This window comes from Anser anser, assembly GCF_964211835.1.
Source record: "Anser anser genome assembly, chromosome: 3".
In the NCBI taxonomy this organism is placed as follows: domain Eukaryota; kingdom Metazoa; phylum Chordata; class Aves; order Anseriformes; family Anatidae; genus Anser; species Anser anser.
Window position 1 is genome coordinate 93725641 of NC_139722.1, and position 17059 is coordinate 93742699.

Genomic DNA, 17059 nt, shown 5'->3' on the forward strand with positions numbered 1-17059 from the left:
AAATGGTTTACTAAATGCTTCACGTCTTTAATAAAATGAGTTTAAATTTAAAATCCCTATTTTTCTTCCATGATTTTATTTAATCCTTCCCATTATATCTACAGCAAAAATCACATTTAAGAACAAATGCATGGAATACAAAGCTCCAAAAACACAAGTGTTTTCTTTTTAAATACTAGTGAAGGCTCAAAATGCCCAGCATACCTAGCTGCTACACGGTGCTGTAGTTAGACTGATGAAGGACAGACAACCTCAGACACAGAGGATGCATGAGGAGATTAAACTCATCTGTGAAGGCAGTTCTGGGTGATGTGGCAGTAACTTTCTTTTCCCTCCTTCTGCCTCAGAACAAGCTTTCTGGGACAGTGTCTCCCTGCACGTGCTTTGTGCCCCTGGTCTCAAGGCTTCCCCACCGCCCGGCACCTTTGCAGTTCTGCTAAACAGTGACGTCAGGCGGTGCACGGCCGAACCACAAAAACCGAGCCCAGACATGGGAACGCTGTGACATTTGGCACTGGTTGCGGAGGTGCAAGCCCCGTGCAATGCAGGGAGCACCAGCACCTCTCCATCCCACCCACATCCCCTCACCCACCACACAAGAGATCAAGAGCCCCCGCAGCCACCTGGTGCAACCATGGCTGGAAGCCCGCTGCTGTCATGGAGCTGCGACTACGAGGGGAAGAGCCAGAGCTGCACGGGCTAAACACACTGCAAGGGACTAGGCCAAGGGCTGCACAGGACACCCTTACACCCCTAAGGACCCAGGCATGGGATTTCCTTGGTGTACCCCATCAGATGCCTGAGGGCCCACCTCAGCCCCAGCAAGCACTCAGTCCATATCCCGCTCCTCAGGCAGGCCAAGCAGCTGGCAAGCTGGGACCTGCACCTCACGGATAACTTCTTCCTTCCAAAACACAGGGGAGGCCAACCCCCTGTGAGGGCAGGCAAACGTGAACAAACTTCCTAGAGTTGATACCCATGCTTGTCAGTGTTCAAGGAGCATTTGGATAATGCCCTCATTAATATCCTTTAACTTTTGGTTAGCCAAAGCAGTCAGGCAGTTGGACTTGATGATCTTTGAAGCTCTCTTCCAGCTGAACTATTTTCCTTATTCTTCTGGCCAACAAAGCTCTTCGCCACACTGCAGATACTGACAGAGACAGTGCAGCAAGCAGGACACTAACTACTTAACCTAGCTTGTACTGCTCCCTGCCTGTCCCCCAGCACCAACTCCACAGTGAGACCCCTCGTGCTCTTCCTTTATGCCCTCCAGCTGCTGGGAATGAAGTACGTGTTGCCAATTAGCCTTGTTAACACTCCCCCCAAGAAGCTCCCGCTGCTCTATTAAGCAGTATTGTTGGATTGCTGGCAGCAGCTGTGGGGTGTCTGGCAGTTTGGGACAGGACTTAACTCCTCGCCTCCTCAGCACTGTATGGGGCCAATCCACCCCACCACCAGTAAGAAACGGCAACATAGGGAACGAGGACAGAAAAACAAAATTAGAATCCCCACAAAAAAGCCTGGAAAATCTTGAAAGCCTGAACAGCCACTCAAGCAAGGCTGGAACAGATAAAGAATGCTCCCTAATTAAAACTAGCTAACACTTCTGTAACATTATCTGATGCTCTGTACTTTTTTCTGCATTCCCTCAAAATTTCATGTGCTAAATCAATCATGACATACGCAAATATCTGTACTTTCGTTTATCTGTAGCAACTGACGCATTTATGTATATTTGATGCTTTACAGCCACTGCAATACTTCTAAGCTTTGCTGTTCCAATAAAACATTCTCTGGCTTATTGTGTAGCAATAACGTTTTCATCCCAATTTTCATTTCACTGAAGATCTGCCTGAAGAAGAACAAGCAGCTTTTAAAACCGCATCTTAACTCCTGCAAGCCTGGCTATTTCAATAATGCGTACTTATTCCTGCTCTGCTAAAGTTGATGTGAAGCTACTTAAATCCTAAAAAATATATCACTAAACCAATCCAAAGTACAAAAGGAGTGTGTACGTGTGTCAGTCAGCAGCAGTGTGTACATCAATGCATTATCTCATCTGTATTTATTATAGTACTAATTCATCTCAGGAAAGAAGACATCCTGTTGTATTTTTGGTTGTTTGGTTGGTTGATTTTTGTAATTTTTTTTATTTGTTATTACTATTATTATTTTTTACATATGGAAATAAGTTATTCTTCAAACCCTTCTTTAATATCTACTTTTATTTTTATATGAACAACTGACTTGCTTGGGGAACTACCCAAAAGACAAGAAAGTTTACAGGCCCCTTTTGTGTTTGTGATATCAAATTGAATTTTCAGTATTGGACTAACACTAAATGGATAATTCTTAGATTAATCACAGTAAATATAGGAAAATTTACAGAAACACAAATATGAAAATACAAATAAAACCTGCTACAGTGGAAGGTAACCAGCTCAGAATTACCGTGCACTTTTCAACTGCTTTGCATTTCATTCAGGACTTGAAATTGCAGTCAGCTTACGTTTGATAAAAAAAAATTATTTATTGCCTTTTTTAAACTGCTGCCCCCACTACATGAGAATCAGTTAGAAGTTTCTAAAGAATTTTGACTCTGTAGAACTTTTAACCTCCAAGTTTAGACAGATCTTCTAGTTCACTTCAATAAACACTTCTTAGAGGACAGGAAAATTGCATTACTAATTATCATGAAGAACCTTGTGATAAAAACAGGATGAATTGCTATGACACAGAAGTAAGTTTTTCTTTGGAGAAGTGTTGTAAAAGATTGAAGTACCCTGTGATAATACAATCCCTGCATATTTCTCTCTTTTGTGCTGTATGCACCTCTAAATCTTTAACAGAAGATTTTTGCCATGCACCTGTACCATCACCAATGCTGCAGCACTCCACACTGATCCAGCCACAAGGCACAGAAAGACTAAATTTAAAAAAAATTAAAAAATAAAAAACTAATGTATCACTTTTCCCAAGCAATTGCTACTCTTAGAAATCACACAATGAGGTACTATTTCTTTCAATTCTACAAAAGGAAAAAATGTCCCAGTTGGACATTCTCAGGATGATAAAGCTGCTCAATGGGATCAGAAGTAAAATCTTTCCTAATCACACCCACCCAAGTCCATCTCAAGTGCACGATGACTCAAGTCCATCTTGCTTCACCATTGACTACATATGTTGTAATGATCTAATGTTGAAAAAGCATTAATAGTTTATAAGGTCAAATTCTGACCTAACTTTAACCCCACAAGATGTCAGTGTTATTCATGTGATTTCAGCTGCTGCTTTGAATATAAGCAAAAGCTCAAGAGAATTTTTGCAGCACTACCTACCACACCTTGGTTAACAGGCTGTCCCTCCAGGTCTATCAGAAACACAGCATGAACTCTGTAAACCGCCACGCACACTATCAGACAGGGTTAACTCTACTGTCATAACCAGCTTACGTGAGGTTATGGTCTCCACTTCCAGCACTAGCATACAACAGCTCTGTCTTTCCATCCTCCACCCACAACATAATCCCTCCAGTTTACCAGCGCCGTACATTTTTTGTAGCTGGAAGGGAAAAACTATTCAGACTAATAGTTTTACTTTCAGTACATTTATATAGAGGAGTGACATCTGACAAGTTCCCTACTCTACCAGCCTTCTTTCACAGTATGTCCAACACAAGATTACATCAGACAGGTGTTTGTCAGGGAGTAGAATTCCACTCAAAACCTCCAAACATATCTGTTGTTAAGAAAACAGTTCTCACTACTGTGGTGGTGAGTACCCATGGGGAATACTGATGGTTCAAGTTCAGATCCTACATAGCAAATGTCAGTATCTTGTAAGTCACCCTTACAACCTGTCATTTCTACTGGAAGTCTCACAGGGAAGTTAAGATAATATATGGTTGTGAAGGTTAGTCTTCAGATTATTGGGGTCCATACAGTGCAGCTTAACACAACTTGTATAAACCATAGCATCATGTAAAGGCAGAAAGGTAGGCTACTGAAAGTTGGGAGAGAGTAGAAGGTCTTTAGGTCAGAAGGTCGTTTTGTGATGAAAAACTTCAGGGGTATTTGGTCGACAGTCATTTGGGGAGATACAAATGAGGGACTGATGAAATGAAGAAGAAAGCTGCTTACTGGTGGTTACGGAGAAGCCTAGAAGTCTAGTTAGAGCAAAATATTTAAGTTAGCTGTCAGTGGGAAGGGACTGTGCTCATGCGAGTGAATGGCAGAGGAGCTTCTGATGCTAGCAGCTGCAATAGCTCTCCCAGCTTAGTTCTGGTAGGTGTAGAAAAGCCAAGGAAAGATGAATATATGCATTTAAGTTTTTTCTCTGTTAATTAACTTCTGCAAATTTAATCAATGCCTAATTAAAAAACCCTACACTTTTTTTTCCAGTGCAAAAATCTGCCTTCAAATACTTTAAAAACAACAACAAAATGATGTTTGTCACAATTAAGAAGGTTTACATAGAGTTATAAGTGTTTAATTCCTTCCTGTCCTTCCCATCAATACAGTTACTGATTTTACAGACCAAGTCCTTCCCTGGCTGATTCATTATTCATAGAAGAGACAGAGGATGCTGCCTGCCATTTATTTCTGCTGAACTACAAACATTGCTCTGGTTTTGAAATAGGTCCATGGGAGCAATAATAAGAAAAAGCCAGTCGCTGAAAGCTGAAAAATAAGTGAAAGATAAAAGGGCCATTATTCAGAAATCAATAACACTGCTCCCTAAAAGGCATTCTACGGTGAGGTAATCACATTTGCTGCCGTGGAGCTGCAGCAGCTGCACCCTACGTGAGGGTTTCCAGACAGGATCTGCTGCAGGTAGACACCATGTGCAGGAAGCACTGGGGGAATGGAGAAGGGGGGTATGGGGGCAGGCAACAGTAGAGAAGAAAGTACACCGTCAATGTCTCAATTTTGTTTGCTCAGTGGGCAAAGTCTACCTGCACCACACAGCTGAACTTCCCCAGCAAAAACTTTGGAAAATGTACTTGTCCAGCTTGTAACCTACAGGATCCTAGCCCGTTCTTTTTGGTAAATTCAGCTCTCACTCTGAATGCTGACATCTGAAAACAACACCGAAACAAGTAATTCATTGGGGTTGAAGCTTCCATACATTTCTACCTATTTTTCTTTTTATCTACGTATATTTGCAAAGTACATTACGCTCCCTGTAACAGAAAACATTATAAATGCTTTCTGGAAACAAGACTGTGGATATGCTGTTCACGACACCATGACAAACATATCAATAATCCCACGGAAAAGAACCAGACTTTTTGATAACGTAAATTTCCCAGAATCATCTGAGATGGTAAAAGGATTCAGCTATTGCTAGAGCAATTATTGATTCCATCTAATAGAAAGCCGTATGTACAGACTCCCTGAAATAGCTCCAGAAACAACCTTAAACAATGTGTCGGAGTGGACGGAAGGGGAAAACAGATGGCAGGCATTTTCATCTTTTTCAGTGAGGAACAGAAGAGCCAAGTCAGAGAGCGAGCATTTGGAGAATTTTCTCCAAAACAACCATAGGCAGCAGCACTGTCTAAAGCCTGGTGGATATCCAAAGGATTATGTGGGTCTGATTCTGAAATGCGTTCCGTTTGATACAAAATGCCACGCTACACAGCGCTGTAATCAGCCAGCACTTCCATCGCGAGCATGCTTTAAAACCTGCACATAATTACTGATGCAGAATTATTGTGTGCACTTGAAAGTAATCTTGAAAGTACTTGAAAAATAATCTTTTATAAATAAAGTTTTGCTGGTGCTCATTTTTTAGCTTTATATGGGCAGCAATTCCACACAGTGAGAAATACCAAACAAACACATTTCAGGAGTTCCGGATCTTTTTCTCAAACATTCAGCAGCTTAAATTCCACTTCCAAAGAACTAAATCAGTAGATCTTAGAAATTTCAGTTTACCACTACTATTTCAGTTCAAGTCTCTTAAATTCTACTGCAAACAACAGAAGAGATTAGGATGAAAAGGACAGCCTGTTAATTCACCTAGTACAAACCCCTGAAAATGGATAAGCATACTTATCTTTGACAATTCCGTTGGAATTCAGGACCACCTTTAAAGCTCTAGCACAACTTCACAACTTTCAAAACACAACATAAAACACAAAACAATGAGGAACAGAACATCGCCCTCTTTCTTTTGAAGTTCAACTAAAATTAATTCAAGTACGTAAGGACAGACTACTTCAGAATACTTACTGTTAGATGTTGCAACGTAGAAAAAATCAGAAACCAGTCTCAAAATAGCAAGGAAACCCATAAATGCACGCACACAAGGAGTATTAAAAAAAACAACAACAAACAAACAAACAAAAAAAAACACCAGTCCTGGCTTGCAAATGACACCCAATCTTCAATTTGCATATCTCAGCAATCATTATCCTCATGTCTTACAAAGTATGGTCCCTGACTTCCCACTGGGGGAAGTTTCAGAGATTGGAACAGAAATTAGAATTGATTACAGAACACATATGAAGTGGAGACGGCAGGTTTTTTTCTCAGAGTTAATTAAATTTAAGCAACAAGACAAAGGATGAAAGTTTCTGGAAAATATAAAGTAAAAGCTAATATTCGTTAACAGGAAAATGGGGGGGGGGGAGAAGCAAAGAAGCCTTTTTTCCTAGTAGGGCTCATAAATGAAAGAGGAGTGGGGAGCTCATCATTTTTCATGATGAGGAAATGGAAGAGGAAAAGGATTTCATTATTTCATAAGACAATTATGTGTAACAGATATAGAAAATATATCCCCTCTGAAATTAATTCTTAATAGTGCATTTATACATAGTATGCTTAGCTATAGAATACAAATCTTTCTATTTCCAGCGTTTACTGTCATAGTGGAATCCACTTACAATGAAACCGTTAATATACAGAATGCTTCCCATTATCCAATTTCCTTCCACTGTATTTCAGTGGATTAAAAATAAATAATAAATAAATAAAACAGAAACACACAAAATTGTAGATAGCAGACTAACTTGGCAATACAGGTCTGAGTTAATACAGATGGAGCTTCAAATACACCATATTATACCAAAAAGCACAAAAATTGAAATACAGAAATGGATGCTAAGGTAACAGATTTAAAGGTACATGATGTGTTTGGCTGATTTTTCAAATCAATTCAGCATTGATCCAAGGTAATTTTTCATTCTGTTCTCTCAGTTTCAACACCAATCCTCCAGACTACAAAACTGGCTGGATCAAAAGCCAATACTGTAGATTTTCATTGTAGCTACAGTAGCTGTACTACAATTCCATCTCCAGGCAAGAATCTAAAAACAGCCCACTGTGGTTTACTAATTATCTCCAAGATGCACAGTTCAGCACTGTTTAAAAGTTCCTCTCTTGTAATCAAAGAGAAATGTTCTCTGTTGTACCATTTCTGCATCGCAGGTGTTTTAGTGAAGTCACTCCTTGGCACATGGCAAGGCTCTCTAGCTCTTTTACAGAGACGATGACAACACACCAGGACATGCTTTACTTTAGATTTTTATCTCTCACACTCAGGTCTAGCTGTGAAAATCCACTTACTTTACAGGTAGAATGTAGCCCTGGTGATAGCTTCAAGTGTTCAACTGATGGACCTTGTCAATAGAAAATATACGGACAATGTAACACATGCAGAAATAGCAATACCGATGCCTTACTGAACTTGTATAGATGCTACAGCACAAGCCAGAGGAATTCTGTGAAAATTAATTCAGGGCTTTCCATATTTCCTTCTGAAATTGAACACACCAGAATCAGCACACTCAAGAAAAGGTGATAGACTTTTTTAAAAGGTTGTGAATATCAACAAGGCCAAATTCTGTAATATCTAACGTAGTTGTTAATTCCTAACAGAGTTGATTAGTGCTCTCCTCTGCAGCAGAAACTAGCTTATAGGTACAGTTTAAAGGATCTGCTCAGTGACAATATGGGTGACAGAATAAGGTCTTGAGAAATTAAAAAGACTGCATAGGAAATGTACTTATAATTAGATATCAAATAGGATGCACCATAAAATACATGAAGTGCAATATAATTAGCCATTGCAAAGCTGCAGTAATTTTTCCTGTTTATATGGTTTATTTCTAGATCTTGTATTACACATTATTATTCAGATCATTCAGTTGCTGTCTTAACTATCTAATATGTGTCCTTGCAGACATACAACAAGTAGCACGAGGATAACTCTATATGGATAGTAATGAGCTATGGAGCAGTGCTTAGTGAAAATGAATTTCAAAATGAAAGGAAGAGGGAGGGAGGAAGGAAGAGAAGATCTTTGTATTACTACCACACCTGGAAAATACATGCTCAAGAAATCAAGGTCTTGGTTTCTCAAGCTGTACTATATAGTAATTAAAATTACATATACAGTCTTATTTTCCTCTAGAATCAAATAATGGTCCTTTTTTGGGGGAAAAAAAAAAGCAAAAAACAGAAAAACAAAAAACAGAAAAAATGCCCCTCATCTCAGTTTTTACAACAAGATAAGAGGAAATGGGATATTCGAGTTACAGATGTTACCTCGCTCGTGATGACAGAACATTCACCCTGAGAAGGAGGTTATAAAAAGGAAAAACACCTTACTATCCTTGCCACATCTCTTCCTTGCAATAAATTCAACCATATTTTGTTGTATATACAAACTCTTAAAAAAATCTAGCTCATGTGAGGGTAGCTCTAAAGCATGGGGTTTAGAATAGATTCGAAAGCCTGCAGGAAAATTAAGAGGAATACTTGGACAGCTGGCCTGAGCTAAACTTTGTTCTCTCTAAATAATGTTTTTTTTCCAGGCTACAGCATAATGATGGCAATAACTTCAGGCTACCCATGTCCTCTTTGATAAAGAATAGCTAGAAGGCAGATAGCAATTGTTCTTGCTGACACATATCTGTGTTTGCCACTTGGGGGGGGTGTGTGTGGGGGGTACTCCTTAGGAATCCAGAAGGATTTGAAATAGGGACTGAAGAACCACTCCTTTTATCAAGCCAGTTGACTAACTTCTCTTTCACATAGATCTACTACTACAAAAAACAAACAAACAAACAAAAAACCACCACTTGTAAATGATGCTAACAAAGAAAAGTATAGCAAAGCAAATGAAAACACATTAAGTACATTTATGGAAACACAACCATGTACTATTCTTTCCAAAATATTTTTCCACATGTAGTAGCAGAGGGAAATCGGATAATATTAATAAAGAGTAATGTTGAAAAATTCAAAATACTTTGATCTTTATTTCCCAAATTATGCAAAATCTGAAAATTGCAAGTATTTTTGTCAGTCCTCTTTTCCATCATATTAATGCAGCAGCACTTGACAATTAATTCCCGTAATCTTTTATGTCCTTAACAAAATTATTTACTTTAACAAAGATCATTGGCTGCTGGTAAATTTATCTTCACATTCCTTATCAGCTTTGTCCTCTTTCTCTTGGTTGCATATCCTGCCAGACAACTACTATTAAATACACAATTTTAGCATGCAAAACATTTTTAAGAGGAGAGACACCAAAAGATGAAGAGAAGATGGTTTAGAAACCTTGGCAACGTTTCAGAAACATCATTCTGAGCAGAAAAATCTATCTTCACAAGGCTTATCTAGAGTAGGAATTTTAATGTCTATTTTTGCTTAGAAAATTTCTTTTCACATCTGAATGACTAAAACCTAAAGATCTACAAAGAACCAGTGGATCCAATATGGATAAGCTGCAAGAACAGGTTTTCTAACTTGACACAGAACAAGCTCTAGTGTTTCAATACAGTTTTGATCCATTACATTTGCAGGTGTACTATTACCTTTTTTCAAATGCTACTTGGCCACAGATGAGGTATACTTTCATCTTCAAAAGCTAAAATACTCCATAGTTATTGAAACTTGAGAACGTAACAGTCAATTTTAGAATAAATACCTTTCAGCAGTACTGGACATACTGTATGACTGTCTTCAAAACGTCTGGTTAGTTAAAACAGGAGCAGTGAAATTTCTTCTCTAATATAAACCCTATGATCACCCAAACCAGAGCATATCAGTCATGCCTGGACAATGAGAGGCACTAAACAAGTTCTCTTCTCAGGTTTTTGTCCTGCAGAATTTACAGTCTGCAATAAATAAAATGATAGGAAACGCCAGAAAAGATAGACAAAGAAATATTATGTAGGTTGTAGAATTATTATCAAAAGAGACACAAACTGTGTGAAGACTTGAAACTGCAGAGATTTACCAGTGGTTGTGAAGGTGCAGGTCGGACTTTATGTGGAGTAAGGGAGAGCTTGGATAAATCAGAAGTTTTGTTCTCAACTACAAGGCAGCAATTTTGAATTTTGATTCTGTGGGGCTAGAGCAATGAATGGAAAATGGCAGAAATCTGAACCCTGAATGGCAGGCACCTGAACACCACCTAAACAGATTAAACTGAAAGATAGTAAGTACACAGTCTCTGTCAGTATCCAATTCCGATGCAGTCATTGACACCCTCTGTATGCTTCCCTACTTGCATACCAGCCTTTCCTTTGCTCCTCCTCTCTTGTATCTATGATGGGTACTAGGTCCTTTTCTCTTGCCTTTATCTTTTGTTTGCTGTAACTAAACTGTGAGAAGGGCCAACATTATAATAAATAAAGATCTGTAATAAATGTCTTCTGACTGTTCTGAAGTCATGTTCTAAATAAAGGAAGAAAACACCACACTGGGCTTCTTGTGAGGAAGTCCGATCCCAGATAGCCATCTGAAGCCAAATGAACACTTTGAACTTAAAAACTTTCTCCAGTCACAACTCTGACCCTCCCAAAGTATGCCATACATACATCACAGATCTATGAGACACAGCATCAGGGGTGATGCAGCACAGAGCACAAAAAAAAAAAAAAAAAGCTTAGCAGTACCACTTGCAATTGATGAAAAACAGATAAACATCCTCAAGCACAGAAGGATGAGTAAGAATCAATGGAGTCTGGAACAAGTGGAGAGCACATAAATTTGTCTCTTTTATGGATCATATAGGTATTCAGAAAGACAGGTAGCAATTTGCTTGCCAAGAGATATGTAAAGCACTCTACATCTAATTCAGTTCATTGCTGGTGAATTGAAAAAGAAAAAGAAAAGAAAGAGCAGTAACACTGTCATAACTATCACTTTGATGTTGTTCTGTGCTTTAAATGGAGAGTGAGGTAGAGATTAGTCAAGAAATATGCATTAGTGATTTATCTTTTAACACTTTGATTCAAAAATGCAATAAGAATTAACTAACATTAATTACTAATGTATTTAGAAGTAATGCTTAGGCTCTTAGGACCTTGCATTGCTAAGCTGTAGACTGATGACTGAAGAGGGGAGATTAATTAAATGCTATGATTAAATCCAAGAAAAAAAATATGCTACTGAACTGATTCTAGCCAGCTGCAGTTTTAGAAGAAAAAGTGTAACAAGGCAATAAATAAATAAATAAATAAATAAAGCGTTAAAGTGTTACAGGGTAACAAAAAAAAAAAAAAGCATAATTAGGTGAAAAAAAAAAACTATCTCCATCTCTGTGAATCCCCAGTGGACCCTGATCTCATATAAAGGAAGAAAAGAGAGAAAAAATGGTCTGGAAATCACTTTATCACTAAGCTTCAGCCAAATCCTGCCTCCTGCTCTTTTCCATAGCAATCCACTTCCAAAATATTCTTGCACAAAGGCTTGACACAGAAAAAGATATTTTCCTAACAAAACTTATAGGTATCAGAAAATCAGCAAGTTCAAATGCTTTAGTTCATCTATATGTTGCAGAGACACTGGCAGTAACATGACCTAAACAAACTGTAGCACAGAATCACTACCTTGTCCTTCGATGGTTTACTTTAGAAAATATGAAGAGCCACATTTGCCTCTTTGTACCTGCAAAACATTTGTGATTATTCAGTAACATATGGAAGAGTAACCTCAGCAACAAAACGTTGAGATTGTCCCCAAAGTTTGGGGAAAGAGAAGAACCACTGTAAATTAAATGGAAACGTGTCATGACTCCAAGAGAACAGCTAGATAACAGTAATATAGAGGGAGGAGCATGACAGGTCAAAATCTTCACTCCCACTAGATGGCAATATTGTGTTTTTTCCAAGTGTAGAAAACACATCGAATGGAAACTGCAGTATTTTTCATGTTTGCTGAAAGTTGCATTTTCTGTAAAAATAAATTAAAAAAAAAAATCTAACCCAGGTTTTATTGTTCACAGGAGTGGAAAAAAAAAAACGAACAAAAAAAAAAAACCAAAAAAACAACAAAAGAGTTGATAATACATATAACTTAGCCAACTTATGCATTAAGCCAGAAATAGAGACTACAGAACCTAAAAAATACACTAAATGAATAATAAATGCAATATATGCTTTTAAGGCTGCTAGGCTTATAATTAGGCCCATCTCAAATTAGATCTTCAATTTAATTCTTTACCACTGTATCAGCAGGATGTGGCAATGGAAACAGCACATTTAAATCCTGTGGGAGAGAACATCTCAATTTACTCAAACAACCTCCTGTGACATTAAGCAGAAGCTTAGAGCAGTATTCAAGAAGCTCTGAATTAAAGAGGGCTCCAGTTCCAGCTCTCACGGTCAGGGGATGGGTCACTATGACAATAGGCCTGGAAAGAGCATCCTGATTATTAAAAAAATAATAATTAAAAAAAATTATAAAAGCTAAAAACTTTCAGTTTTTCAAAAAGATCAAATGTCTATATGCATGTGAACCAAAACTCATGAAGACATGTTTCTAAATTCTTCAACTCATTCCCCAAGCAACATTTTAGGAAATTTGTATAGAAGCCTTAACAAAAATATTCAAATAAGAAAAGAGCTAGCATAGAAACCCTTTGAAATCATCACTCAAAGAAACCAAAAAAAAAACAAACAACAGTCTCTTTAAAAAAAATCTACAGCTTAAAAACGAAAATGAATTTTCCATTGTGAACAGTTAAAAAGAAATAGCCAGATGCCAGTCAGCCTGTTAATGCATATGCTTAACCTTGCCCTCTAAAATTTTCAGAAGGAGTAGGGTACAGCCACATACCGAAGGCAGATAGAAACGTGCAAAGAATGACGGAAATGCTCAGCGCTCCAAACAGACTGAGCCACCGGACGGAGGGTGCTGGGATTGCTGACCCAGGACTTGGCAGAATCAAGTTCAAGGTTACATTGACTTGAATTCCTGTGGGAACCTGTGCTCATCAATGACCATTACTTACAATCTGGAAGCCAAGGAACAATGGGCACTACATCTGGAAGATCAATTCCCTGCAAGGGGACGTATGACAATACTAATCCCAGTTCTACAGCATCTTCCTCAAGAGATCTACTTCTGCTATGCTGTGATGCTGACATGTCCTACAGTTTAATCACCTGCAGAAGGCTTACACTCTCGTTTCAAATATAAACACTAGCTTGCAATAACAGATCAACCCTGACTCCTGAAATCAAGCTATTTTAGAACAAGAAGCAGATACTCATTTCAGTTCTGTTCATAGTTTATTATTCCGCTTTGCAGGTAATCTCATTAAACCATTTTGACTCATTTGTATGAAGCATAATACAAAACTATTCCTCCAATACCTAGTATTAAATGTACAGTTCCTAGGTACTATATTTCCATTCTTGAACAAGGCCTTGAAATAAGTGAAAACCTAACAAATCTTTTAAACAGTGCTGGAGAAAAATGAAAAATGCTGTTTAGTAACAGTTATCTGGTTCAATCTCGTAAGTGCTTACTTAAAGGTTTTGGAAGGCATTTTGAATATTATCAAAATACCTTAGAGTTACAGCTTAACATATGTGCTAGTAGTGGTATGCTGGCTTCTAGAAAAAACTAAGCTATAATCAAAATCTTGTTTCATAATGAGCTTTTCCCTTTCCCCTTCTCTGGTTTCCCCTTGCTTGGCATATGAGATACGCACACACAAGAAATACTCTCCTCGTGGAGCCAGTAATACTGTTCTACTGCTTCCACACAGCCATAGAGACAGGGAGCAGAAATTACTTGCAGGGTAACTGAAATTTGTCCTCTCTTTGGGCATTCTGCCTCCAACCCAATGTCTGTCCACACAAACTCAAATGCACACACACAAGTATTTTACTGTCTTAAAATTTGAATTTAAAAATACTGTACATATATCAGCATATTCCCAAGTATTATTAGAAAATATTAAACTTTTCCTGAAACTGGGTTTTAGGTGACTGAAAAATGTTCATATCTTATGAAGATTTACTTGGATGGAGCATTTACTGCTCCATCCCAAACTCCCTGGCACCCTCAAAAGATCCCCAAATCCTACAAGAATGGCTCCAGAGTTTTTAAATACTAATGGCAAAGACAGCTCTTGAATCCATAGCTGACAGCACTAAGCAGCTCCCTAACAACAGCGATGGTGCCATCTGTATCAGTCCCCATTTTGATACCTCTTTCAACAGAAATAAAATCAATCCTTTCATTGGACATGTAATATCTTAAAACAGATGTGATTTAAAGACCATACTAATATGCCACAACCGAAAGGAAAATGGCCTTGTGTCCAGCCCTGTGTTTTCCATCAGCTGGTGGTGCTACACGAGATCATCCTCCAGTGAAGCGCAGAAGCAATGACATGCTTTATGAGAACATGCTTTGTTAATGCTCTTGAAGTTGAGAATCATCATCGATAACACCACTGGGCCACAATATGTAACCTGAAACGTGAATGTCATTCCAGACTGCAGTCAAACGAGGGGCGAGGTATTCAGAAATTAATGAAGGTGACTTGGATGTATCCATGCAGATAAAAAAAGCTCAAACACACTCCCATGTAATACTGACTCTCCTCATTTCCCAAGGAGAGGATTCTGCAGGAGCTGTCAGCACTTAGCACAATGAAGCCGTAAGTGACACTGCCTATGCTGCTGTCATACAGCACTGCCCATGAGATGCTGTGCCATGCAGGCATTTATAATCAGTGGGTCTCCAATTAAGAAATCAATACTCTTCTGCTGTTTTTCAATGGATAAATCTATTTTCTTCTTCCCTAAGATGCAACAATAACAACAGACCAAAAGACTTTTGAATATTCTGGATGATATCAAACACTAGACACAGCCAGATACTTGCAGAATATTTAGGTTTTGCATCCAAATTAATTGTTGTGGCATGCTTGATCCAAACACATCACTCAGACCACTCCAATTTGGTATATTAGTTGTTACACACTGCCCTAACTTTGCAACCTCTCCTCTTTTCCAACATGTGGCAACCATGTAGAACACCCACCGTCAGCTCACACAGTCATAGCTACTGTGTCTTCATAATACGTTAATAATACATTGCTCTCTTCGTTTGGTGATTAAGGCTTAGAGTCAAAACCCAGGCACTTGATAGTTGTGCCAAATATGTGATAATTTTGTTTTAAAGGCTAAGAACACCCACTGTGAATTGACTGAATTTGCCAAAATTAATATTTTATTCTCACAATAGCCATATGCTATTCATTTGTACCTTAGCCTGAAAACAGCCATTATAAATATCAAAATCTCAGCAAAAACATTTTGCAGCAAATTAAAACAATTTATTGCACCAACACAAAGGGGCAGACAGAACCTGTGAGGTCAGAGTGTCAGTAAGCTTGACTTCAGAGAATTCATCAGAAAAGAATTATCAGAAGTACTTCAAGCCCAAAACAAGAGAAGAGTTTCCAAGCACATCAGAAGGGATTATAGGCGAGTAAGTCAGTTGGATCAACTTGGTCGCAAAGAAAACAATGTTATCGTACAGAGCTAAGACAGACTGATCAGAGCAGGGATGGAACCACTGCACTTAAGGGTCAAGTTTAAAACACCTCTGTGCTGGGCTTTATTGTATTGATATGGAGAAGAAAATGCAAATATTGTCCAGACCCTTAAAAGATCAAGCAAATCCAAACAGTCTTCCTTCCTTCCTTCAGCAAAAGTAAACATTTAAGGCAGAATTTGCCTGACCTAATAACCAGCAACCTTCCCTCCCAGGTTTTCCTTCCCTGCTGTCTACAGAAAATCCCAGAGATAGAGAGTGAGAGACAGCGTGCGTGGGAGGTGGGAGGGAGAGTTAAGGAAGCTGAGGGGAGAGAGGAGGGTAAGGAAATAAGTTATTCTCTACAGATGGCCCAGCTCTTTAAATCCCTTCCTGCAGTCACTCCTTGAGCTGAGAGGAGAAGACATCCACTCCCTGTCTGCATCCCTGCACCTCACCACGCTTCAGGCATGGAGGAGTGGACAGAACAGTAGAAGCAAGTACTCAAGTCTTACCACTGCTGGACTCAGCAGTAAAGCACTCACTAACTTCAGCAAGGCTAGGATTTTATGCCAGATTCACAAAAAAGTCATCTATAAAATTCCTGATCAGGTCCCCAAACAATCTGTCAAGGATAAGCAAAAAACTGATGAGATATCTTCCCCCAAGTCTGCTCTTTCTGTAAGAAGGTTTTATTTTATTTGGCTCTAACTGTAACGTATTGCTAAATGTCGTTGTAAAACGCAAAAATATTCATTCATAAATATTCAGTAACATAGTGAACTTACAATGAACTACACTGGCTGTTGCAGCAAATTTAACTCACAACACACAGAATCCTAGAAGTCACACAATTAGATCTAATTTATCTAGCTGCTGATAATAGAAGTGTCGCACGATAATAAAGCAGATCCTTGCTTTTAGCACTACATAGCATGTATTCATACCACAGAGTGATTGCACAACTCCGAGGAAGGCAGTCCATTAACCTTCAGGACCTAAAGCTGTTACCATAAACAGTATTTGCTCTTTTACAAATGCATTTCTCTCCAACAGATTCCCCCACTACCCATTCTCACTTGTCCCTCACTTCCCATTCTCTCCCCATAGTAAACGCAAAAATACAGACTGTGTATGAAGCAGGGTGTCAAATAAAGGTAAAGAGCAGCCCTGTACTGATGTAGTGACATTCATTCTGTAGGCAACTACAACCAGACATGGTACAATTTCTTTTACAGTCCTCCGACTGTATGTACAGGAAT

The 17059-nt window shown here is 38.6% G+C and overlaps 1 protein-coding gene and 1 long non-coding RNA gene across 5 annotated transcripts in view; one reads left to right on the forward strand and one right to left on the reverse strand.

Moving 5' to 3' along the window:
* The window catches only part of PRKCE (protein kinase C epsilon), a 292845-nt gene that overhangs the window by 214373 nt on the left and 61413 nt on the right, over positions 1–17059 (reverse strand). The gene's annotated exons all lie outside the window — the stretch shown is intronic.
* The window catches only part of LOC310897948, a 79224-nt gene that overhangs the window by 23054 nt on the left and 39111 nt on the right, over positions 1–17059 (forward strand). Inside the window, exon 1 of the long non-coding RNA XR_014582815.1 lies at positions 1–17059. This exon is cut by the window's left edge and continues 23054 nt beyond it; it is cut by the window's right edge and continues 27380 nt beyond it. This is a non-coding gene — a long non-coding RNA (uncharacterized lncRNA).